Here is a 12,280-nt window from a genome sequence, read left to right on the forward strand (position 1 = left end):
AACCACTAAAAAAATGTTAAACTAAGTACACTAACACTCTACATCTCTATATTCTTTCTAAACGTGGTGATTATTACAGACAACCTATATCTCTAAGTTCTTGTGAGGATGGTGGTTGAATCATTAATCTGCTCCAGCAGGAATGCTTGTCAATATCATTATTATTTGAAGAGCCAATAACATTGATCATTATTATTTGAAGAGCCAATTACATTGTCCAGGGGGTGACTGGAGACCCACTTATAGTTTTCATACAACTCATAGATTAGGAGGGACCTGACGACTGTGAGGGCAACAAGCAGACGTAATAGCATGAAGTCCGCAGGGCGCACAGTCCTCAGGCCACTGCATGTCTGAGGCAAACCCATCATGATTGCTAAGAGGTGGGACACGCTCCTGAATGCTAACAGCTGTTTGCTTTTCCTCTTGCATGGTGGTAGCCGAGTTGGTTAGCCCGGCCGTTTTCCCACATGCGCACCATCGGGGCAAGCCCTTCAGCACTTCACCAGCACGCTCACCCAAAGTTTCTCTGGGACATGTATATGTTCTCACGGAGCAGTTCAAACTGCATGGTCTCTAACGGTAATCTGACCCACTTCTGCTGCATGGTCACAGGCTCAGTGGTGGCACAGGGTGTGACTTCATGTGGCGGGGGTTGGCTATTCCTCTTCATCATCGCACCTCCCATTCCATGTCTCTTCATAATGGTCAAACTGTTCGGCTTCTCTTTCCCATCTGCCTACCACACGCTTGGCACAATGTAGGAGCATCTGACGATGGAGGGCCATGTGGCCGGCAGACCTTTAGGTGTCCTCCCCTGCCATCATGGTTGGTGTGGTGGCCAATGGCTTTTTGGTGTCATGGCTAGAGTTGACAGAGAGAGAGAGAGAGAGAGAGGGAGGGAGGGAGAGAGAGAGAGAGAGAGAGAGAGAGAGAGAGAGAGAGAGAGAGGAGAGATTATGCATTTAATTGCCTTTCTCATCACTGAGATTGCTGTGTGAGAATAACGGAAGCATTTGCTTTGTCTCACAGCTCCAGCATAGTGAGAAAGCTTGCCGGCAGCAGAGTTTGATTTGTCACAGTCTTGAGGAAACCAGTGTTCAGTTGACTTTCTCTTTCTTTCCTCTTGAGTAATTCAGTCTGTATACTGGCTAGTTTTATGTCAACTAGACACAAGCTAGGGTCGTCAGAGACGAGGAAGTCCAATGAGAGAATATCTCCATAAGATCCTGGTGTAGGCAAGCCTGTCTGGCATTTTCTTAATTCATAGTTGAAGTAGGAGGGCCAAAGCCGCCGTGTGGGTTTCCATCCATAGGTTGGTAGTCTTTGCTTCTACAAGAAAGCAGGTTGTGCAATCTATGACAGCAAACCAGTAAACAGCTTCATGGCCTCTACCTGTTCGAGTTCTTGTCCTGACTTTCTTTGATGATGAAGAGTGATGTTGAAGAATAAGTTGAATAAGCCCTTTCTTCCTCAAGTTGCTTTCGGTCATTGTATTCATACCAGCAATAGTAACCCTATGACAGGCTGAGACTTTAGCCTTTAGGAAGGTACTGTAAACATTCAAGTTGTGTATTCTCTCCTGTGTTGAAATTCTCTGAAGTTGCCATTATAAACACATTCACTGGAAGTTCCCACCTTTTAAGACTTCTTTCATTCTCTCTGGTGAAACTCTCAAGGAACACCCTTCAGACACATTCAAAGTTCAGCCTCTGCTCTGTGTTGCCTGTCTCAAGATCTTTCTGGAACCTTGATATGAGATTCCTTAGCCCCAAAACTCTCAAACATTTTTGCACTTGGGAAGTTAGTACCATGCATACGATGACTAATTCTGCTGCAGGGCCATCTGTGCCAGTTGTAATAGCCTGTAGGCACAGTAGGAATTGAGCCAGGAAAACACCTGTTTCAACTAGAGGCCACATTAAGAAGCATTAACCATTCAGCTCCTGTCTTTTCAAAGATATCTGTGTTTCAACAAATTGGAGTTTTACTTCATTAGCATCATGCTATCCAACCACCTTTTCTATTGTCCCAGTGGAAAGAGAGAGGTTTCCCTTAATTGTTTTATCTTCTTAACAATATAGATGTTTTGTCTTCACCTACATTGTTCCAAGCTTCAGACTTTGCTCTCACTTCTTTCTTCACAGAGCTGTCTATTTAGTTTCTGTCTGCTCTGCTGATTGATTTCTCTCTCACTGTAAATCTAAATATGAGCAGTCAGAAGTTACTCTGCCTTACCCTATAGCATATGATGTTTCATGACTTCTTCTGCCAAACATGTTTGACAGTTGTTATTCAACTCAGTTTCCTTCAAGTTCTCTGGACATGGGCAAAAGAATGTAGCATAAACCCCTTCATTTCACTTCCCAATAGGGTCTCCCGTCCTATCTGATATCTAGTAACACTGTAACATTGTTGGACTCTACACCCCTCTCCTAACATCTTGGACTTCCACATTTCAATTCTGAGTTCTTTTTGAAGCAGCATGTGGTTTCTCTAACTGTATGGCCACATTCTTGCACATTTCTTCCATAAAACTGTTTCAAAAGATACATACATGTTTTAATCAGAAACATCACTAACTATACAGTATGAAACAATAGTGATCAAATAAAAAAATTGTGTATGGTTATTTAACAAATGGGACATGATTATGATGTTTTACCAGTAAGACTATTACTTCAAGGCAGGTCCACTTACTTTTCTAGTGACATATAGTTAAGAGGAATAGCTTAGTCTTAGATGCAGGTCCCTGTCTCCACTTTACAGCTAATACAGAACTTTCTTATTATGTCACTTTAAATATGTCACTTTAAATATGTCTACATAAATTGGTAATTAATAATAATTATTATAACAGAAGTAGGATATTGTTGACAGAAACTTTAAAACTAATACATACTCAGTGTTTTCACCTGAGAAAGGAAGATTTATGTCGGTTCAAAGCTTGAGGGTATAGTCCATCACGATAAATAAACGTTTACCACAGGAGTTTAAGGTGACTTGTCACATAGCCTTGGCAGTCAGGAAGCAGAGAGAAATGGATGCTGGTTCTCACTATAATGTATGGCTTCCTTTTGGTTTTCATTTAAAATATCTCTATTTAGTTCATCATTCGTGGAATTTTCTGTGTAATTCTGTATAATTACGGAATAGAAATACTTTTAATAGAAAGTATATCTAATACAGTATATTCTGATTATAGTTACCCTGCCTCCAACTCCTCCAAGATCCTCGCTCACTCCCTTTCCAAATCCACATCCTTTCTGCATTTCTTTAGAAAACAAATTGGCATCTAAACAATAGTGATAAAATAAAATAACAAAACAAGCGAACTGGAACAGGACAAAACAAACAGAAAAAAAAATAGCCAAAAATTTCAGTAATCACATATAGAGGCAGAAACACACAGACATTTGTACACATAAGATACCATAAAAGAAGAGACCATAGTGAGTGCACAAAGGAACTGTAATTCTTTTAAGTCCATACAAAGCTTCATGAGACAAAGAACGTCCAGAGAGGCAGTTGTGCTTGTTTTGTGTTGGTGATCCATGGCTGGGAATAAGGCTTGCACTTAAGACTGGTTTGTAGCCTTCCTCCCCCACAGTGAGACTCCATCAAAGAGCACAGATCTTTTATATGAGAATAGTTATCAACTTGAGATACGTTTTGGTTAGGAATGGAGGCTTGTAGCCACTTCTATTTTCAGTGCTGGGACCCCATCTGATACAGACCTATGCAGGTCCCATGCATGCTGCCAGAGTCTCTATGGGTTCATATGTGCATCGGTCCTGCTGGGATTAGAGCGCCTCTTTTCTCTGGTGTCCTCCATCCATTCTGTTTTTTAATTTTTTCTGTCCCATTTCCTTAAAGGTTTCCTGAACCTAAAGAGGAAGAGGTTGGATCAATAAATCCCATGCAGACTAAATGTTCCAAGGCTCCCAAACATTTTTGTCTACACATTGTACTTCTTCAGGTCTCTGTATTTTTCCCAGTTTCTCTGATGATGGCTGAGCAAGGAATTGACCTACAAGTATACCAGACTATCATTAGGAATTATTTTATTTCTATATCCCTTTAGCACAACAGTAGTATTTAGTGTTCCTCTAGGTCATTGGTATATCTAATCCCAGGGTCTTGGTCATGTGAGTAGCATTGAGGATACAGTCTATATTATAAAATGGATATTAAATCCAATCAGACATTATTTAGTAATTCCCACAGGCTTTTGGTCACTATTCTAACAGCATATCGTGTAAACAGGTCATCAATGTAAATTAAGAGTTTGTATCTGGGTTGCTATTTATCTTTCTGCTTTGGTAGTTTAAATGGTGCCTTCCAATACACTCATAGTATTAGGTGTTAGGGGCCAAGGCTCTAGATAGGTACCAACTCAACTTCTCCATGTTCACTTACTTGTACAAGTATCGTCTTTAGTTTATGGACAGCAATGAAAACCCTTGGCAATTGCATGAGTTGTTTGGAGGTTTGCATGAGAACTTGTCTATACGGAACACATTCCTGGTGCTGGAACCTTCATTTGGTGAGCTATTAGATTGGGCTTCTCCCTAATAATTAGCAATTTGTTTAGATCATTTTCACACTTGTATGTATACTTAGCGCATTAGTTACCATGCCATCGCCCCCATATGACTGTTAGTTTTAACTGTCCCTCTTCATATTCCCATCCTCAGTTCTCTCTTCTATCCCTCTCCAAGTTTGAGTCTCCTATTTCAGTTGTCTTGAAAGGTATCCATCCTGAAGGCTAGTCCTTTTGTCCACACTACCCTCTGGGGTTACATGAACTGTAGCTTGAATGACGAAGATTTAACAGCTCACATCTATACAGATGAATACATTCCATATGATTGAATATTTCCAGTTCCATCCATTTACCAGTGGATTTCATGATTTAAATTTCTTAGTGGCTGAGTAATATTCGTGTGTAAATATAATATTTTCTTCATTCATTCATTGAAGGAGATCTGAGATCTTTGCAGTTTCTGGATTTTATGAAGAAGTCAGCAATGTACATGGTTGAACAAGTGTCTCTGAAGTAATGTGGATAGTCCACTGCTATTAGCTGGATTTGCTGGAAAATCTAGTCTTATCTTCCTCAGTGGTTCCTTTACTCTGCATCTTCATCAGAATGAATTATCATTTGTTTTATTGATCTTAGCCATCCGAACTGGTGTAAGATTAAAAACTCAAAGTAGATTTTATTTCCATCCCCATGATAATTTTCCTCTTTTTAAAATTCTCTGTTTAGATATGTACCCCATTTTAATTGGGTTATTTGTAGTCTTAATGTCAATTTTCTGGGTCCTCTATATATATTGTATGTTAGTTCTCTCTCGGATGTGTTGCTGATAAAAATCTTTTCCTCTTCTGTAGCTTGCTGCTTTGTCTGAATTATGGTTTTATTTGCTTTGTAGAAGCATTACAGCTTCATGTGGCCATAGTTATTAGTCATTGCTCTTAGTGCCTGTGTTACTGATGTTCTGCTCAAAAATCCCTTTCTTGTGCCAATGAGTTCAAAATTATTCCCCAACTTTCTCGTCAGTCAGATACAGTGTCTGCTTCTATGTTAAGGTCTTTTATCCATTTGGAGTTGAAAAATGTGAAACTAATTGCATCATTCTACCTACAACCAACTAGTTTAACCATTTGTTGAAAATGTTGTCTTTTTTCCAGTGTGTATTTCTGGCTTCTTTATCAGAAATCAGAGAGCCATAGTTGGATAGATATGGTCTGGGTCTTGGATTCAAGTCATTTATCAATATGTCTGATTTTGTGCTAATAACATGTTGTTTTAAAAACTACTGCACTATAGTAAAATTTCAGACCAGTGATGATGATCCCTCTAGCAGGTCTGAATTATTCAGGGTTGTTTTGCTACCCAGTGGAAGCTGAAAATTGTCCTTATAAGAGAAGTAAATAATTGTGTTGAAATTTTGGTGGAAAATGCATGGAATCCATGCACTACCTTTTGTAAGACAGTCATTTTTACTCTGTTATCCTTGAGCATGGGAGACCTTTCCTCCTTTCATTACATTCTCCAATTTCTTCCTTCAATAACTTGAAGTTTGTACCACACAAACTTTTCACTTGTTGCCTTGAATTACTCAAATGTATTTTATATTATTTAAAGCTACAGTGAAGGATGTTGTTTCCCTGATTTCTTCCTTGGTCCATTTGTCATTTGCATAGATTATATAGAAGAGCTATTGATTTTCACGAATATCAAGTAGCTATTGAATTTTCCATCTAGCTACCTTGCTTAAGAGGTTTATCAGCTATAGGGCTTGCCCAGTGGAATATATAGTGCTACAGACATATAGATATAGATATAGGTATAGATATAGATATAGATATAGATAGATAGATAGATAGATAGATAGATAGATAGATAGATAGATATAGATAGATATAGATAGATATAGGGAGATAGAAATAGATAGAAATAGATAGATAGATGATAGATAGATAGATAGATAGATAGATAGATAGATAGATAGATAGATAGATCATCTGAAAATAAAATACTTTGACTTCTTGCTTTTATTGTATCCTCTTCAGTTGTCTTACTGGTCTAGCTAAGGCTTCACGTACTATACAGAATAGATATGAAGAGAGTCTTGTCCTGCTCCTGATCCTAGTGGCATTGCTTTGACTTCCTCTCCATCTAAGTTGCCTCTGGACTTGGTATAAATTGCATTAATGATGTTGAGGTATGTCCATTCTATCTTTACCTCTAGAAATTGAATGAGTATTAGATTTTATCAAAGGCCTTTTCTACATTTAATGATATGACCATGCTGTTTTTTTGTATTTTAGTTTCTTTATATGGTAATGACATTTCTCAGTGTATAGATTTTGAACCATCCCTGAAACTCCAGAATAAAATCTATTTGAAATGAATACATTTCCAGTTTCTTTCTTTCCTTACCAATTAACAAACAATTTTCATGTATTGGTCAACAATTTTCTATTTTGTTATTTGACTTTCTGCTCTTACCTCTGCATTTCTCTGTTGTTCTTTGTTAGGAGAATCATAAGTAGAGTTTAATCTCTATTTTGTATGCTAATTAACTTCTTTCTAAATTTATATATTCACATAACTGACTCCAAATATTTTCATTGCCTCTAAATTATAATCTTGGCTTACATTAATTCTTGGGTTTTTAGAGAATGCAGAGTGGTCTGTATATGCACAATTTATTTTACCCTTAGTAACTTAAAACTAACATGTCTGAGACTGAGTTTAATCTCTTAAGATCTCTTGTTTATTTTAGGTTCAAATTGTACTCATTCTCTTCCTATTTTGAGAACAGTAACTTTTCATTTATTTTAATTCAAAGAACGCACCAAACAATGTCAATTGTGGCTTAATAACATTCTTGGAATCTATAATTCTTTCTAAATTCCTAATTCAATAGACTGATAATTTTTACTTTTTATTTTAGATAGAGCTTGAAACGCAAGACTGTGTAAAAACAGAAGACAATTGTGCCAGCATTACTACTTAGAGTAAGCTGTTCAGTAAGCATGTGTGGAAGAACTGATAACAAGGACAACCACAATGAGTGATATTTTGTTTTGAATCAGTTTTGTGAATGTGAACTGTGTGCAAAACAAAGAGAAAAAAGTTGGTAGATCACAAAGCAGGGGCAGAAGAAAGAGATCCAAACATTTCCATATCCATGCTCTGAAGAAGTACAATTCTTGATCTGAAGAGATAATGTAGCATACAGTAATTTTGAAAAAGTTGGTTATGAGTATGACATTGCTCCTTTGTTCATCTAAAATATGTCTGACAAAATATTAAAAGTAATAATGAAGCATGTCAGATGCTATTTCGTATAAGAAATTAGAAATTTAAAGTTGATCTCTGAGTGCATATTCAGTGAAGCATCAACATCAAGGAAATTCTTTCTGAAAGACACACAGTAGTAACTCTTGACAAAACAGCAACAGTAGCATCTTATAGAGATGGGTCAAAATTGTCAGCAAATCTATCAAACGATCACAATTTTTTTCTGAACATAGTATTCATATGATTCATGTAGATACTTCTGATTATCAGAGTGGCTAAGCACTAACTCATAGTAGAAGGACGTATTCAAGAACAATCACAAAGTTAAAAAATACTCCCAAGTTCTCTGATGCTTTCATAAATGCCTAATCTTGATATATAAAAACCAGATAATTATCTTATATATACTGGTTGCTTGTTGGACACCCTTGAGAAACTGTTCTCAAAATTTTCTCATTTGTAATTTATCATACTGTTGTGATAAGAAATATAATGACAGGGTCTAAAATAAGCATCTGATGCACCATAGAGACATGATGAACTAGAAGAAAACAATTATAACATTGATGTGTAACAACTATGTTTAAATTTTGTTTTAGTACAGTGGTGAACACTTCAAACCATCTCACTAATTCTTTGATTCAATAACATTATGCCAAATCAGCACGAGATGATTTTTTTCCTATAGCTTATACAGTGCCTCAGACCATGAATATGCAGTTTAGAACATTAGGCCATAACACTAAAATACAACCTAGACATAAGATACTGGTTTAACTAATTTGAAATAGAGATACGGAAGCAAGTGATAAAAAATGTAAGGAATGTTCAAAAGACAAATGACATGTTCTACCACATATGGGAGCAAAAAGGGTAGTAATCTTGGTAACATAGTCAAATGTGTGGGTGGCTAGGATTCAACAATTCAGAAGTAAATATAAATGCAATTTGCCTAGACATCTATGAATCTCTGACACAAACGATATTGTACTTGTCACCATGGTGGAAGATTTAATTGTGGGATGGGATGATGTTATAAACTTATAATAGTGCCTCTCATCAATGACACTAATAAATTCCCATTTATTTCTCCACACTGATTTTTGTGTCCTGTATATATTGTTTGTTGTGAACTTGGGTTCTGAATTCAAATATACATGAAATTGCTTAGATGCAAGCTACTTGATCTTAAAGTATTATAACAGGTATATGAAATTTATGTTCAATATTATTGCTGTGTTAAAATAAACTTTCTATTAAAAAGGATGTTTCAAATGAATGATAGCAGAAGCAGATCTTTATTAAATATCTATATAGTCACCCTGCACTTCTTCAGCATTTGCTAACTTTGCGTTGTCTAAGACCCATCTTTCATGTTTTCCTTGCTATTTTTAAAGTTTTGGTGTTGTCTGCTCTGTATGTCAAGATGGCTAAAGGAAGTTCTCCATGGAGGTGATGAGACGTCAAAGAAGCGAGGCCAAGAGCTAGTATTTAATTGATACAGACAGGGTAATTAAGACTACTATAATGGATAGAAGATCAAAGAGAGTCATCAGGACCCTATGAAGGAGCTTTATTTTCCTTCTCATTCTCTACCTAGAAATACATCTATTGTCTTCCTAATGATCACTGCTTGGTCAATAAAATAGCTGATGTCTCAGTCAGTTATTAAAAACAGAAATATGAACTGAAGTATCAAAATAGCCATAGTTTCCAACATATCTCAGACTTGACCAAACTCAGAAAAATAAAGCCAGTGCCTCTTAAGGAAGTACATGCTCAATTCCCAACATATATGTTGTAACTCTGATCCTTAGCTTTTCCTCAAAGCACCTATAGATGTTTACCTGGGTAATTGTGCTCTAAACCTGGGAAACAACTAGATATTCAGTGATTAGTGTAGGATGTACTGAAATTGCCTTGATTGCAGACATAAAACACATTGATAGTGTCTGATAAAATTAAAAATACTTAAGGAAGCCAAATAATTAATGGAATATAGCCATCCTCCTTCCAGATAGAACTAACATAGTATTGGAATCTGCTCTGGGATTATTTCCATCATTTCTGGAATTCAAAATGAATACACATTCTTGGCAATTTTCAATTCCTAAATTAATTCGCTGGTTCTTTAAATTTGTGCCTATCACTGTAGAAGCAAGCAACTGGAATCTCCTATTGCTGATTCTATCTTTCATGACAATAAGATAAGCCAAAAGCACACAATAAGTATGGAAAAATTAAAGACAATGCTTATAAATTCTTACTTAGCTTAGATACTTAAATGCTATGAGGCAGGATAGTATATTACATTTCAATACTTTTATATCTCAATGAAATTTCTAGCACTGTATTTATTCTGTTTCAAAATATGTATTCACATATCATGCATCTGTCTTCCCCTGCCAGACAGAAAAAAAAAAACCCTAAAGCCTGTTTTGAGTTTGAAGAAACACATTTGTAATTTCAACTTGCTACATTTTTCCAGGAAAGGGGTAAATTGAAAGGCTGCCACTTTTAGATAGAATATATTGGAAAAGAACTTTTAAACAACTAAGATACCTTGACACTTGGTTCAAATAACTGAAATGATTTGGTAGTGATGGATAATGTGTCAGCAACAAAAATGGATGCTTCGTGAAACTTTCAGAATTCCATTGCAAACTTCTACTCTTTTTCCAAAACACTTATTTTTTCCTAAGAAACAGTATGCGCATTAAGTATCTAATAGTATCTAACTATGTGCTGTGGGTGGGAAGTTACTATGAGCTGCCCCTCATGAAGTATGCTACTCTCTGAACTATCAATCCAGAAAGTTTGCTGAACACAGAAGCAGTCCATCATCAGGTAGTAGTGGCAATGCATGCTGTGAAACTGAAAAAGAGATTAATGGGCAGCCATTCAGGTTTTCAGTGTTCTCACTTCTGTGCTTTCTCATTTCTCTGCAACGGGTCTGAAATGCAAAGTAGCTTATACACACACATACACACACACACACACACACACACACACACACGCACACACACACAGAGGAGAGAGAATCTTTTTTTTTACTTTGTTCAATATATAATCAAAAATTAATAAAGGTACAAGTAGCATGCAACTCATGTAAAAAAAAAATTAGGAAAAAGAAAAAAAATTTCCATGAATGACCAAACTTCCCCACCACTCTACAAAATAAATATACACTATTTGTTTTTCTTTAAGCATCTTAGGTCCAGCACAAGTGAGTTAAAGGCAGGAGTTAAACGCTGAATAAAACAATTGCCCATTCTCTGGGGCTGAGTCATCTCTTGTGATGGGCATGGTCTCTTAGAATGTACAAGTCTTTGGGGATTTCTTGACCATCTTGCAAGAACTACATACAGTAGGTACATTTTGTTTTCTGGTAGAATAATTCATTAGTGCTTCCTCTGAGGCTCAAACATGACCACTGGCCAGATTCCAAAGAGTAACTTCACTTTTATGTTCTTTTATATAAACTGAAAAGGATTTAAGACAAGAACCCAGGACAATTAGAATATGCCATCATGCATGAAACTGTGTTGTAACACCTAGAACAGGAACCAATCTCTTTCAAAAGTTCCTTAGTTATCTATATATCTAAAAGTTCCTCAAATATGTTATCTATATTCCACAATAAAAATCCCAATAACAAGATTGTCAAGGATTACCCAGTCCCCTAAGCCATGGATAAACCCATGTAACAATACTAATAGAACAAAGCACTAATGTAAAGACCAACATTCCACACATGACTTGATGGAATATAGGCTCTTACATTTAGGTAATCATGGTTACTATTTAACTGAATAGAACCAGGGCAAAAAGAAGATGGTAGTTTATTGAGCTCTTTGTCTTGAAACACTCAAACAGGCAGTATACAAATATGCAGCAACTGTAAATCATGTGGAGCTCATCTAAGAGCTGCATTTCATATTTCAGAGTCATGCGGAAACACACAATCACAATCATACCACAGTGACTGCTAAGTAAGCATCAGTGTGCCGTTTCTCCAGTCTATCTTCAAAGCCTTGAATTGCACCAAAAATGGAGGTATGATCATAATTAGGTTATTCACTGTATCCCAGAACTCAACAACGAAGAAGGTCACTACATAGCTCTCCTCACACCAGTGCAATGTGGAGGTCGTGGGACCCAAATAGTCTTTGCAGTCCACAGCTGGAGCCTTGCACTGATGCCCCACACACTTCACAGCTGGTCTCTGGCTGCAGGCTCAGACACTGTGCGCTCTCCAGCTCCCTCCTCCCTTATCCCAAAAGGAGAGAGAGAATCTTATAGACAGGCTCCTGTTTCACTAGTTTCTATGCTGAGATTGCCCTTAAGTACAATTAGTAATAAAACAAATCCAGAAAAGAATATAGACTCAAACAAATAAATAGACAAATAAATAAATAATAAACAAACAAAAGAAAACCCTTAACTGGACTATGTTTTGAC

The 12,280-nt window shown here is 36.6% G+C and overlaps 1 pseudogene; it reads right to left on the reverse strand.

Annotated features, from left to right (window-relative positions):
• Positions 1 to 11,220: 11,220 nt before the first annotated feature.
• Acer3-ps1 (alkaline ceramidase 3, pseudogene 1) lies at positions 11,221 to 11,900 on the reverse strand (annotated as a pseudogene).
• Between the last annotated feature and the right edge of the window lie 380 nt (positions 11,901 to 12,280).

Source organism: Rattus norvegicus, chromosome 14 (assembly GCF_036323735.1).
Source record: "Rattus norvegicus strain BN/NHsdMcwi chromosome 14, GRCr8, whole genome shotgun sequence".
Lineage (NCBI taxonomy): Eukaryota > Metazoa > Chordata > Mammalia > Rodentia > Muridae > Rattus > Rattus norvegicus.